This window comes from Phacochoerus africanus, chromosome 5, assembly GCF_016906955.1.
Source record: "Phacochoerus africanus isolate WHEZ1 chromosome 5, ROS_Pafr_v1, whole genome shotgun sequence".
In the NCBI taxonomy this organism is placed as follows: Eukaryota; Metazoa; Chordata; class Mammalia; order Artiodactyla; family Suidae; genus Phacochoerus; species Phacochoerus africanus.
The window spans coordinates 82833011-82845650 of NC_062548.1; the positions used below are offsets into that span (position 1 = coordinate 82833011).

General features: G+C 39.6%; 1 protein-coding gene across 2 annotated transcripts in view; it reads left to right on the plus strand.

The window, feature by feature from the left end:
* Positions 1-646: 646 nt before the first annotated feature.
* The window catches only part of WDPCP (WD repeat containing planar cell polarity effector), a 264105-nt gene continuing 252111 nt past the window's right edge, over positions 647-12640 (plus strand). Inside the window, exon 1 of one of the 2 annotated variants that reach the window (XM_047781958.1) lies at positions 647-1051. The gene's annotated coding sequence lies outside the window, so the exon portion shown is untranslated. The remainder of the gene's footprint in view (positions 1052-12640) is intronic. The other variant, XM_047781956.1, reaches the window with a different exon arrangement.

Consider the following 12640-nt stretch of genomic DNA (forward strand, 5'->3'; position numbering starts at 1 on the left):
CAAGGACAGCGATTTCTCCAGAGTCCTTCTAGGAGCCCCCAGCTAGAAATCAATCCCTTCCCAATTACGGGGCCACTGTGACAGTCCCCAGATGAGTAGATGCTTTCCACAGGGTGCGAGAGGCAATGTCTTGCAGAGCCTTCCTCCAGAAATCCTTCAAGTGCGAGAAACACCACATTCGGGCTCGAAGCTCGGAGGTGGGCAGGATGCAGGGACCCACACTCACCATAATCAGGAACTTAGCGTTCACTTTCAACACCTGTAAAATGAGCCACACGGAATCGGATCACCTGCATCGCGGAACCGACTAGGAAAGGTCCAGCGATGTTAGAAAGTTAGCGCAGCTCCCGACCGCGGAGCCCTCTGGGAACTGTAGTTTACACTGCCCGGATTCAGGCGCAATCTCCAACGCATTTTCTTCAAGTGTTGAACTACACTTCCCGCGGTCGGAGGGTCTTCTCATTCCCTTCTCCTTGCGCTCTTAGCCGACTGCAAAGTAGTCCTAGAGGGCGAGCCGCTGTGATTGGAGGAGGCGACAAGCGGGCTTGGGAGGAAAGGACCTGTGGTGGGCGCCCGGCAATTGGCTGGAAGGGAGGCGCGCGCAACTCGAGGGAGGAGAGCCTGATCCCTTAGCAACATCAGCCACTGGTGCGCTACTGAGACTTTATCCTCCCCTGAGAGTAAAAGTGGGAGGTAAAGAGACTTTCCGCTGCGTAAAGCCGGCTCGACCCGGAAACAAAATCTTTGAAAAAACTATTGACACTGCAGGGGCGGGAGGAATTGATGGGTCGCGAAGCCAGGGCGGCTTTGCAGGTTGCTAAGCGACGAGATTGGAGAAAGATCGCAAGCACAAGCGGCTAGGGAGTAATTGAGGAAACCGTGGCGCCTCAGCTCCGAGACGGAGGGGATAGAGCGCGCCGGGTCCTCCCCAATTCCTTCTCCTAGCCAGTGGACCCTCGCCCCGGTAGTGTCTGGTGACGAAGTGAGGGGTTTGTGAGGACGCCCCTCAGAGGCTGTCGAAGGCCGCGCATCTTCCACACTCCAGAGGCAGGTGAGTCCCGGTCCGGCGGATAGGGGTCTTTCACTTTAGGGTTCTGAGTTGCGATTGCGCACGGTCCCGCGTTGCCCTTATCCACCCGGGTTCTGATCTGCGCGGGTGTTCGCGAGCTCGCGGGTCCTTTTCTCGGCTCAGAATGTTAGGGCCACAGGCGGCGTAGTGCTATGAAGTTCGCGTCACTCCCTGCTGTAAGATGCTGCTCTTTTCAAGTTAAGTGAAAAATGCTGAGCTCCAGCTTTGTGGGAAATGAACCCCTCCCTTCCTGGAGTTCACAGTCAACTTTTTCTCTGAGTTCTCCGTGAATTTTGACACCTTTGTCCGTTCTTTTTTGGAAACTGGATGCTCTTTAAACTATCGCCACCTTTAAATTAGGACAAATGTGCATATCTAAGGAAAGCGTGGCAGCTGAATGAGAGACACTGGTTGATTAAGGAAGGGTCTCAGTTGGTTAAACAGTTTAACGAGGTTTTCGTTTAAAGTTAATGCTCCCCCTTCCCCCCATTGTTGTGTTCTCTGGAACCTTATTTCACGGTGCTGTTCAGAGGAAGCTGCGATGCTCTGAAATAGAAATGAATGAAATATATTTACTAGATAACATTGGTATAACTTTTGGTTTTTCTCTATCACTGATAACTGAACGCCAGGTGGTATCTTTGAATCTTTCTCTCTTCCGTTTTGGAGGGTTTACTATTACGGAAAAGAAATAATAACCTTACTTTCCAACTTGATCTATCAATAGCATTTATCATACCCGAATGACTCTCTCCTCCTTGTAACTGTTCACTTAGCTCTCAGCACACTTCCTGATTTTCCTCTCTGTCACTGGTTGCCTCTTCTATGTCAGAAAACTCCCAAGTTTGTGTCTAGTCCTGAATTCCAAACTCTTGTGTCTAACTGCTTGTTAACAGTTGAGTTTCTAACACGCATCGTTTCCAATATTTCACAGTGTTCTCTTCTAAGCAATTGTATGTAGAAGCAAAACACCACACCCTTTGATACAGATAATATGACCTGGCCTTTCCCCAGTTTTGAGATGTCGATTGTGGATGGGATTATGAGATTGCAAATGGTAGAGTAGTGCAGAGTAGGGATTGGTGTAGATGAAGACTGGTGTAATAAATTGGCCAGGAGAATATAGGGCAAAGGTTTTAGGATGTGGCACTCTGTTAGGCTCTAGTGATTCAGAAATTAGTACTCAATTACTGCCTTTTTAGAGCCCCCAGTTTGGCAGGGAACACAGATTTTTTAAACCCATGGTAACAACAAGGTGTGAGCTGGATTAATAATAGGTAAAAAGTTAGTAACTCTGGGCTGCCAAAGTTTCACAAAGAAGGTGCTGTCTGTCTGAATGGCTACACCACAGCCACAGTGCATCCAAACCGCATCTGCAACCTACACCACAGCTCACAGCAACACTGGATCTTTAACCCACTGAGCAAGGCCAGGGATCAAACCCCCAACTTCATGGTTCCTAGTGGGATTCGTTTCCGCTGCGCCACGATGGGAACTCCAAGATTTCTTTTTCTTTAGTTACCTTCTGCCTGGTTGTTCTGTCCATTATTGTGAGTGGGGTATTGAGGTCCCTAACTATATTGTAGAAGTGTGTGTTTCTCCCTTGACTACTGTGATTTTTTTTTTTTTGCTTTATATGTTTTAATGGCCTGTAGTTAAGTGTGAAAATGTTGATAAATGTTATGTCTTCTTGTTGTATTGAAGCTTTTAATAACATAAAATCTTTCGTTATCTCTTGTGCCCTTTTTTTGATATAGACTGTTTTGTCTGATTAGTATAACCACCCTTCTTCTGTTTTGTTTACTATGTGCATGGAATATCTTTTTGTCCATCCTTTTCAACCTGTTTTGTGTCCTTGAATCTCAAGTGGGTCTCTTGATGAAAACATATAGTTGGGTCATGTGTTTTTATCCATTCTGTCAATCTCTCTTTTGATTGGAGAGTTTAAGACATTTATATGTAAAGTAATCACTAATAAGGACAAAATTATTTCTGTCATTGCACTATTTGTTTTCTATGTGCCCTATAGGTTTTTTGTCCCTTCCTGCATTACTGCCTTCTTTTGCATTAGTAAGGTTTTTTTTTTGGTGAAAAACAATTATTCCTTTTTCATTTCCTTTTGTGTATATTCTCTAGTCAATTTCTTTGTGTTTATCATGAGGATTGCACTTAACATCCTAAAGTTATAGCACCTAATTTGAATTTATACTGTTTTAACTTCAAAGAATAAGCTCTGCTCCTGTAAAGCTCTACCCCCACCCTTTGTTGTTGTTGATGTCATAGAACTGTATCTTTATTTATCGTGTGCCCCAAAATATAAATTAATGATGCATTAATCTCCTAAATGATGTAGAAAACAAGATTTGGAATTGTAAACCTAGGTTATAGTAATACGAGTTTTTCTAGTAATGATTTTTTCTCTTTAAATGTATTAGTTTCTTAAATCATGTAGAAAAAGTACTCTTATGGACCATCATTACATTAATAGTAGCTTTATAATTGCTCATGTGTTTACCTGTATTGACATCTTTATTTCTCCATATGGCTTTAAGTTACTGCTCAGTGTCCTTTCATTTCACTTTGCAGGACTCTCTTGAATTTTTCTTGTAGTCTAGTGGTCATGAATACCTTCAACTTTTGTTTATCTGGAAACATCTTAATTTCTGCTTCACTTTTGAAGGATGGTTTTGTCAGATATAGGATCCTTGGTAGACATTTTTTTTCCTTTGGCACTTTGAATGTAACTGCCTGCTGTCCTTTGGCCTCCAAAGTTCTGATAGGAAATTGCATGTAATCTTACTGAGGATCCCTTTTCTTTGATGATTCACTAATTTGCTGCCCTTGAGATTCTTTGTTTTTGGAGTTCCTATCATGGCTCAGCTGTAACAAACCCGACAAGTATCCACGAGGATGTGGGTTCGATCCCTGGCCTCGCTTGGTGGGTTAGGATATGGTGTTGCTGTAAGCTATGGTGTAGGTTGCAGACGCGGCTCAGATCCCATGTTGCTGTGCCTGTGGCATAGGCTGGCAGCTGCAACTCTGATTTGACCCCTAGCCTAGGATCTTCCATAGGCTGCATGTGCAGCCCTAAAAAGACAATAAAAAATAAAATAAAATAAAAAGATTCTCTGTCTCTGAATATAGTATGTCTTGGTGTGGGTCTTATGAATTCATCTTACTTGGAATTTGTTGAACTTCATGAGTGTTTATTTAATTTTTTTTCTTTAAATTTGGGAAGTTTTCAGTCATTATTTCCTTACGTATTCTCTCTGCCTTTTTCTCCCTATCTTCTGCTTCTAGGAGTCTCATGATGCATGTGTTGGTTGGCTTGATGGTGTCCCACAGGTCCTTTAGGCGCTCTTTGCTTTCCAATCATTTTTCTTTCTTTTCCTGAGCCTTGATAATGTCCATTGTATAATTTTTAAGTTCACTGATTTCTTTTTTCTCCTTGGTCAAGTCTGCCTTTTAATCTACCTAATGAATTTTTCCTTGCAGTTACTATACTTTTCAGCTCCATAGTTTCTTTTTGTTTTACGTTAGGTTGTCTGTTTTTTTATTTGATAATTTCATTTTGTTCTCACATTCTTTTCTTGACTTTGTCTACATTTTTCTTTGGTTCTTTTAGCATGTTGAAGGCAACTGTTTTAAAGTCTGTCTAGCATATCTGCCATTACATCTTTCAGAGACAGTTTCTCTTGATTTATCTTTTGTTGTTGTTGTTTGAATGGACCATACATTCCTGTTCTTTTTTCCCCCTTTTTTTCTTTTTAGGACCACACTTGTGGCATATGGAAGTTCCCAGGCTTGGGGTTGAATTGGAGCTACAGCTGCTGGCCTATGCCATAGCAATGCAGGATCTGAGCCACGACTATGACCACAGAAAAGCTACACCACAGCTCTTGGCAACACTGGATCCCTGACCCCATTGATCAAGGCCAGGGACCAAACCTGAATCCTCACGGATACTAGTTGAATTCGTTTCTACTGTGCCATAATGGGAACTCCACGTTCCTGTTTCTTTGTATGTCTTTGATTTTTTTTCATTGAACACTGAACACTTGTATCTAAGAATGTGGTAACTCTGGAGATCAGAGTGTCTATATTCCCCAGGGTTTTGTGGGGTTTTTTTGTTAGTTTTTGTATTTTCATTGTTGTAGACTGCTGAAAATTAGACTGAGGTATAAACTTAACGTATGTTCAGATCTTTTCTGAGCCTTCCTCTTGGCATGTTTAGTAATTTGTGTATGCAGCAGTTTGTGAATGTGCTAGTCTTTAATGTCTGGCTCTTAAAGGAGGAAAAAGGGAAAAATGATGAAGGGTGAAAAAAAAAAAAGGCACTGTCCCTTTACATCTTTGGGTAGTCACTTTAGCCGAGATGGGAGGGTTTGCAATAATGAGGGGAATTGCGACAACAATGCCTGCCTGCCTTTTTTGTACCTTTAAGATCAGAAGCAGTCATCAGTGATCAGATCAGAGTTTCCCAATATTTGGAGGACAGAGTTCTTTTATTCCACCTAGCCCCCACAAGCAATATGTAAACTGCTCCAGGAAACTGCTGTGTGGCTGGGGGTTAGGTGGCTGCTCCTATGCTAAGAGTTGAAATTGACAAAGGTAACTGATGTTTTGCACTTTCAAGTTTTCCCCTGGAAGTTACCTTCAACTGACTTCAGAGTTCCTTACTTTAGACAGATTCTGCCAGTGTAATTATTATCTAAGTACAGAGACAGATACCTGGTGTTTCCTACTCTATCTTCCCATAATCCTCACTGCATCAATATTTTTAAATTGAGGGACTGTACAGGACTAAAGAGTTTTCAGTTGACTTATTTAATACAGTATTTGGGTTTTTACTCTTTTTAAAATGCAAAAATAATGTTAGGTATCTTGGAAATTATTCAGTTAGTTTAGATGACATGGAAAATAATTTTTTTCTTTACATTCACTTCAGAGAGTGTTAAACATAGGATTTCTAGAATCAAATTTAATCATGGAAGGCTTGTAATTTTACTTAAAATTGTAATCACTATAAGTACTGCGTTATTACCACTTTAAAATTATTTTATATATACACAATTCTCACACATCCCAACATATTTAACTATGAACTATCTGACTAGAATTTTCAGGAATGGTGAATTCATATTATTTTAACAGGATGAAATTTGCAGTCAAGTGAACTTCATGTAATCAAGTTGTTAGGAGTGGTCAAGAAGTAGAATGGACTGGAGTCAGTTATTGGGAACTTCTCTTTCACCTTCATGTAAAACAAGATAAAATATTACCTGTAGGGATTCTTTTTTTTTTTTTTTTCCTGTCTTTTTAGGGCTGAACCCACAGCATATGGAGAGTTACAGGCTAGTGGTCAAACCGGAGCTGTAGCCACTGGCCTATGCCACAGCCATAGCAGATCTGAGCCATATCTGCGACCTACACCAGAGCTCACGGCAACACTGGATCCTTAACCCACTGAGAGAGGCCAGGGATTGAACTAGCATCCTCATGGATGCTAGTCAGATTCGTTTCTGCTGAGCCACGATGAGAACTCCCCTATCAGGATTCTTTTTGATAATTACTTATTTCTAGGAGTATGAGCTACCTAACCTTGAGCTTTTTCTTTTAAGTAGAAGGAGTACAGTTTATTGGTTTTAACTCTACAACATGTTTATATGACGTTGAAGAAGTGTTTTGATCTCTTTTTATTAACACAGTGTGACCATAATGTCTGGAAACATAATGTAGCAATTCCTCTCCTTTAGATATCCATTTAATCAGGAAGTATACAAGAATGTTCATAATGTCTCTAAGAGCAAAACTCCAAACACTTATTTGTCTGTTAGTAAGAGAATGAATGTGTTGCAAATGAATGAACTGTAACAACATAGATGAATGTCAAAAATATAATGTTGAGTGAGGAGTTCCGGTCGTGGCGCAGTGGTTAACGAATCCGACTAGGAACCATGAGGTTGTGGGTTCGGTCCCTGCCCTTGCTCAGTGGGTCCTTGCTCAGTGGGTTAACGATCCGGCGTTGCCGTGAGCTGTGGTGTAGGTTGCAGACGCGGCTCGGATCCCGCGTTGCTGTGGCTCTGGCGTAGGCCGGTGGCTACAGCTCCGATTCGACCCCTCGCCTGGGAACGAGCGGCCCAAGAAATGCCAAAAAGACAAAAAAAAAATAATGTTGAGTGAAAAAAGTAAATCATAGTATATAATACATGTGATTTTTTTTGTACAAAAAAAATAATGTTGAGTGAAAAAAGTAAATCATAGTATATAATACATGTGATTTTTTTTTGTACAAAAAAAATAATGTTGAGTGAAAAAAGTAAATCATAATATATAATACATGTGATTTTTTTTGTACAAAAAAAATAATGTTGAGTGAAAAAAGTAAATCATAATATATACATGTGATTTATTTTTTTTTTTGTCTTTTTGGCATTTCTTGGGCCGCTCGTTCCCAGGCGAGGGGTCGAATCGGAGCTGTAGCCACCGGCCTACGCCAGAGCCACAGCAACGAGGGATCCGAGCCGCGTCTGCAACCTACACCACAGCTCACGGCAACGCCGGATCGTTAACCCACTGAGCAAGGGCAGGGACCGAACCCACAACCTCATGGTTCCTAGTCGGATTCGTTAACCACTGCGCCACGACCGGAACTCCATGTGATCCTTCTTTAAATAAAATTTAAAAATGTGTAAAAATCCTATTATTTAGGGTTTCACCCACAGTTGGTAAAAACATATAGAAGAGCAAGGGAAATGATTAATTTAGAATTCAGGATAGTACTTGACTGAAGTTGAGAGTAGGACAGGATACACTTGGGTCTTCGGGTCTTCAGAGTATTGTTACTCATCTGCTTCTTAGGATATGTGGATGTGTGGGTGTTTGTTTCATTTATTCATTTTTATTTTATTATGTATTTGTTTTTTATATATGTATATATATATACATACTTCTGATCACTCTTGTTTGTATAATATTTTATAAAAAAACATACATAGTGGCTTAGAGCTTTTTTATATGATTATGGAATGGCAACTTTGAAAAAGAACAAAAGTCGCTCATGAAACCTTTTACCCTAACAGAGGTATGCTCATTTTTGCAAATACCATTCAAATTTTCAAGGTTAGATTTAAATCCATCATCTGGCTATTTGTTTTTATTTGTCCCATTTGTTCTTTGTCCTTTTTTCCTCCTTTTCTTTTTGTTTATTTGAAAAATTTTACAATTCCATTTTATCTCTTTTGTAACTTTTATTAGTGATAACAGTTTTTATTTTTGTGACTGATTTAAGATTTATAGCATGTATTCTTTCTTCACAACTACCTGCAAGTGATATTATGCCACTTCACTTACAGGATAAGAACTTTCAATAATTTATTGCCATTTCTTCCTTCCCAACAATTGTGTGTGTGGTTGTCATGTATTTTACTTCTATGTAAGTCATAAGCCCTGTGGTACATTGAAATTAGTTTTGTTTAAACACCCAATTTTTAAAAAAAGAGATTTAAATAGTGAGAAATAGGAGTTCCTGTTGTGGCTCAGTGGATTAAGAACCTAACTAGAGGGAGTTCCTATTGTGGCATAGCAGAAATGAATCTGACTAGTATCCATGAGGCCTCACTCAGTGGACTGGGGATCTGGCATTGTCATGAGCTGTGGTGTAGGTTGCAGACTCAGCTTGGATCCCCTGTTGCTGTGGCTATGGTGTAGGCCAGGAGCCATAGCTCCAATTCAGCCCCTTGCCTGGGAACTCACATATGCCATGGGTGTGGCCCTAAAAAGCAAAAAATTTAAAAAAAAAGAACATAACTGTATCCATGAGAATGTTGTTCAATCCCTGGCCTTGCCCACTGGGTTAAGGATATGGCATTGCTGCAAGCTGTGGTGTACATCATGGATGCAGCTCAGACCTGGCATTGCTTTGGCTCTGGCCAGCAGCTGCAGCTCTTATGTGACCCCTAGCCTGGGAACTTCCATATGTCACCCAAAAAGACAAAAAAAAATGAGAAATATATCTAATGTTTGCTCATGTAGTTCTCATTTTTAGTATTTTCATTTCATTATGTAGATTTCTGTTTCTATTTTTGTTTGTTTGTTTGTCTTTTTGCTTTTTCTAGGGCCTCTCTGCGGTATATGGAGGTTCCCAGGCTAGGGTCTAATCGGAGCTGTAACTGCCAGCCTACGCCAGAGCCACAGCAACACGTGATCCGAGCTGCGTCTGCGACCCACACCACACGGCAATGCCAGATTCTTAACCCACTGATCGAGGCCAGGGATCGAACCTGCAACCTCATGGTTCCTAGTCGGATTCATTAACCACTGCACCACGATGGGAACTCCAGATTTCTGTTTCTAATATGGTGCAATTTTTCTTCTGCCTAAAGGACTTCATTTTTAAAGTCATAGTATGGACTAGATTGTGACAAATTCTGTTGGTTTTGTATGTCTGAAAAAGTCATCTTTTTTTTCTTGGGCCGCACCTGTGGCATATAGAAGTTCTCAGGCTAAGGGTCGAATTGGAGCTACAGTTGCTGGCCTATGCCACAGCCACAGCCACAGTCACAGAAACACAGGATTCAAGCCACATCTGTGACCTATACCACAGCTCATGGCAACACTGCATCCTTAACCCACTGAGTGAGGCCAGGGATTGAACCTGCATTCTCATGGGTGCTAGTTGGGTTCATTACTGCTGAACCACAATGGAAACTCTCAAAGTCTAATTTCAAAAGATATTTTCACTGGGTATAAAATTCTAGGTTGAGACTTTTTTTTTTCTTTCAATGCTTTAAAGATGGTGGTACTGTCTTTTCATTTACCTTGTTTTTGATGTCATATGCCATCATTACAAACAAACATTAAGTGTCTGTTTTCCTCTTTACCACTCATGTTGAGTAATTTGATTATAATATGCCTTTGTATAGCTTTTTACATGTTTCTTGTGATTGAATTCTCTGAGATTCTTGGATTTATGGGTTTGTTTTCAACAAATTTGGGAAAATTTTGGTCATTATTTCTTCAAATTTTTTTTTGTCTACCTCCCATGCTGCCATTTTTTGGAGACTTAAATTATCCATAAAATAAACTGATTGAAATTGTCCCACTACTCGCTGATGTTCTGTTCATTTCAAAAATTCCCTTTCCTTTATAGGTTTTATTTTGTAAAGGTTTTAATTGCTGTGTCATCAAGGCCACTAATCTTTCCTTTGGTGATATCTAATCTGTTAATTTAATCCACTGTATATTTCATCCCAGATATTATATTTCACCTCACATACATTTAACCTCTAGAAATTTGTTGTAGGTTTTAAAAATATCTTTTAAAACAATTAAAAATATCCTTAATGTCTACTATATTTTTTAATATAGGAAATACATACAATAGTTATTTTAATGTTCTAGTCTCTTATAATTTGTCTGATTGGGTTGATTTTTGAATGATTTCTCTCCTTATGATGGATCTTATTTTTAGGTTTCTTTAGATGCCTAGCAAATTTTTGTTGAAAGCCAGATGCTGTGACTATTACCTTTTTGGGTGCTAGATATTTTTATTTTTCTATAAATAACTGAACTTTATTCTGGAATGCAATTAAGTCACTTGAAAATAGTTTGATCCTTTCAGGATTTGTTTTTAAGGATGTATTCATTTCCCCCTTCATGCACCATATCGGCTCTCTCCTGCAACTTCATATACCTTCCAGTCTGGTTTTTAGTTTCTACTTTTTTTTTTTTTTTGCAAAGGAATTGCAAGTAGTAGGTCCCCAGATTACTTGTAACTTCTGTCCATCATGGCTACAAATTATAGGCTCCTGTAATTGCCTTTCCCTTGGATCCATTTTTTTTTTTTCCTAGAACAACTCACAGGAGTTGGGGAAACAGCTACTCATGTGTTTCATTTTTTTTTTCTTTAATGATTTTTATTTTTTCCATTATAGTTGGTTTACAGTGTTCTGTCAGTTTCTCTTGTACATCAAAGTGACACAGTCACTCATATATTTACATTCTTTTTCTCACATTATCCTCCATCATGTTACATCATAAGTGACTAGACATAGTTCCTGTGCTATACAGCAGAATCTCATTGCTTAGTCACTCCAAATGCAATAATTTGCATCTATTAACCCCAGACTCCCAGTCTATCCCACTCCCTCCCCCTTCCCCTTGGCAACCATAAGTCTGTTCTCCAAGTCCATGAGTTTCTTTTCTGTGGAAAGGTTCGTTTGCACCATATATTACATTCCAGATATAAGTGACATCATATGGTATTTGTCCTTCTCTTTCCGACTTATTTCACTTAGTATGAGAGTCTCTAGTTCCATCCATGTTGCTGCAAATGGCATTATTTTGTTCTTTTCTATGGCTGAGTAGTATTCCATTGTGTATATATACCACATCTTCTTAATCCAATCATCTGTCAATGGACATTTAGGTTGTTTCCCTGTCTTGGCTATTGTGAATAGGGCTGCAATGAACATACAGGTGCATGTGTCTATTTCAAGGAAAGTTTTGTCCAGATATATGCCCAAGAGTAGGATTGCTGGGTTATAGGGTAGTTCCAAATTTAGTTTTCTGGGGTACCTCCATACTGTTTTGCATAGTGATTGTGCCAATTTACATTCCCACCAACAGTGTAGGAGGGTTCCCTTTTCTCCACACCCTCTCCAGCGTTTGTTATTTGTTGACTTATTAATGATGACCATTCTGACACGTGTGAGGTGGTACCTCATAGTAGTTTTGATTTGCATTTCTCTAATAATTAGTGATGTTGAGCATTTTTTCATGTGCCTGTTGGCCATCTGTATATCTTCTTTGGAGAAATGTCTCTTCAGGTCTTTTGCCGACTTTTCAGTTGGGTTGTTGGTTTTGTTGCTGTTGAGTTGTATATTTTAGAGATTAAGGCCTTGTCAGTCACAACATTTGAAACCAATTTCTCCCATTCCATAGGTTGTCTTTTTTTCTTTTTTAGTGATTTCCTTTGCTGTGCAAAAGCTTGTTAGTTTGATTAGGTCCCATGGGTTTATTTTTGCTTTTATTTCTGTTGCCTTGGGATTACGACCTAAGAAGACATTTGTACAGTTGATGTCAGAGAATGTTTTGCCTGTATTCTCTTCTAGGAGTTTGATGGTGTCATGTCTTATGTTTAAGCCGTTTTGATTTTAGTTTTGTGTGTGGTGTGAAGATGTGTTCTAGTTTCATTGATTTGCATGCAGCTGTTCAGGTTTCCCAGCAACACTTGCTGAAAAGATTGTCTTTTTCCCATTTTATTTACTTGCCTCCTTTCTCAAAGTGTCATTGACTGTAGGTGTTTTGGTTTATTTCTGTGTCCTCTATTTTGTTCCATTGGTCTGTATGTCTGTTTTAGTACCAGTACCACACTGTCTTGATTCCTATGGCATTGTAATAGTACCTGAAGTCTGGGTGAGTTATGCCTCCTGCTTGGTTTTTCCCCCTCAGAATTGCTTTGGCAATTCTGGGTATTTGGTGGATCCATATATAATTTTGGATTGTTTGTTACAGTTCTCGAAAAATGTGCATTATTCAATAGGGATTGTATTGCATCTCTGGATTGCT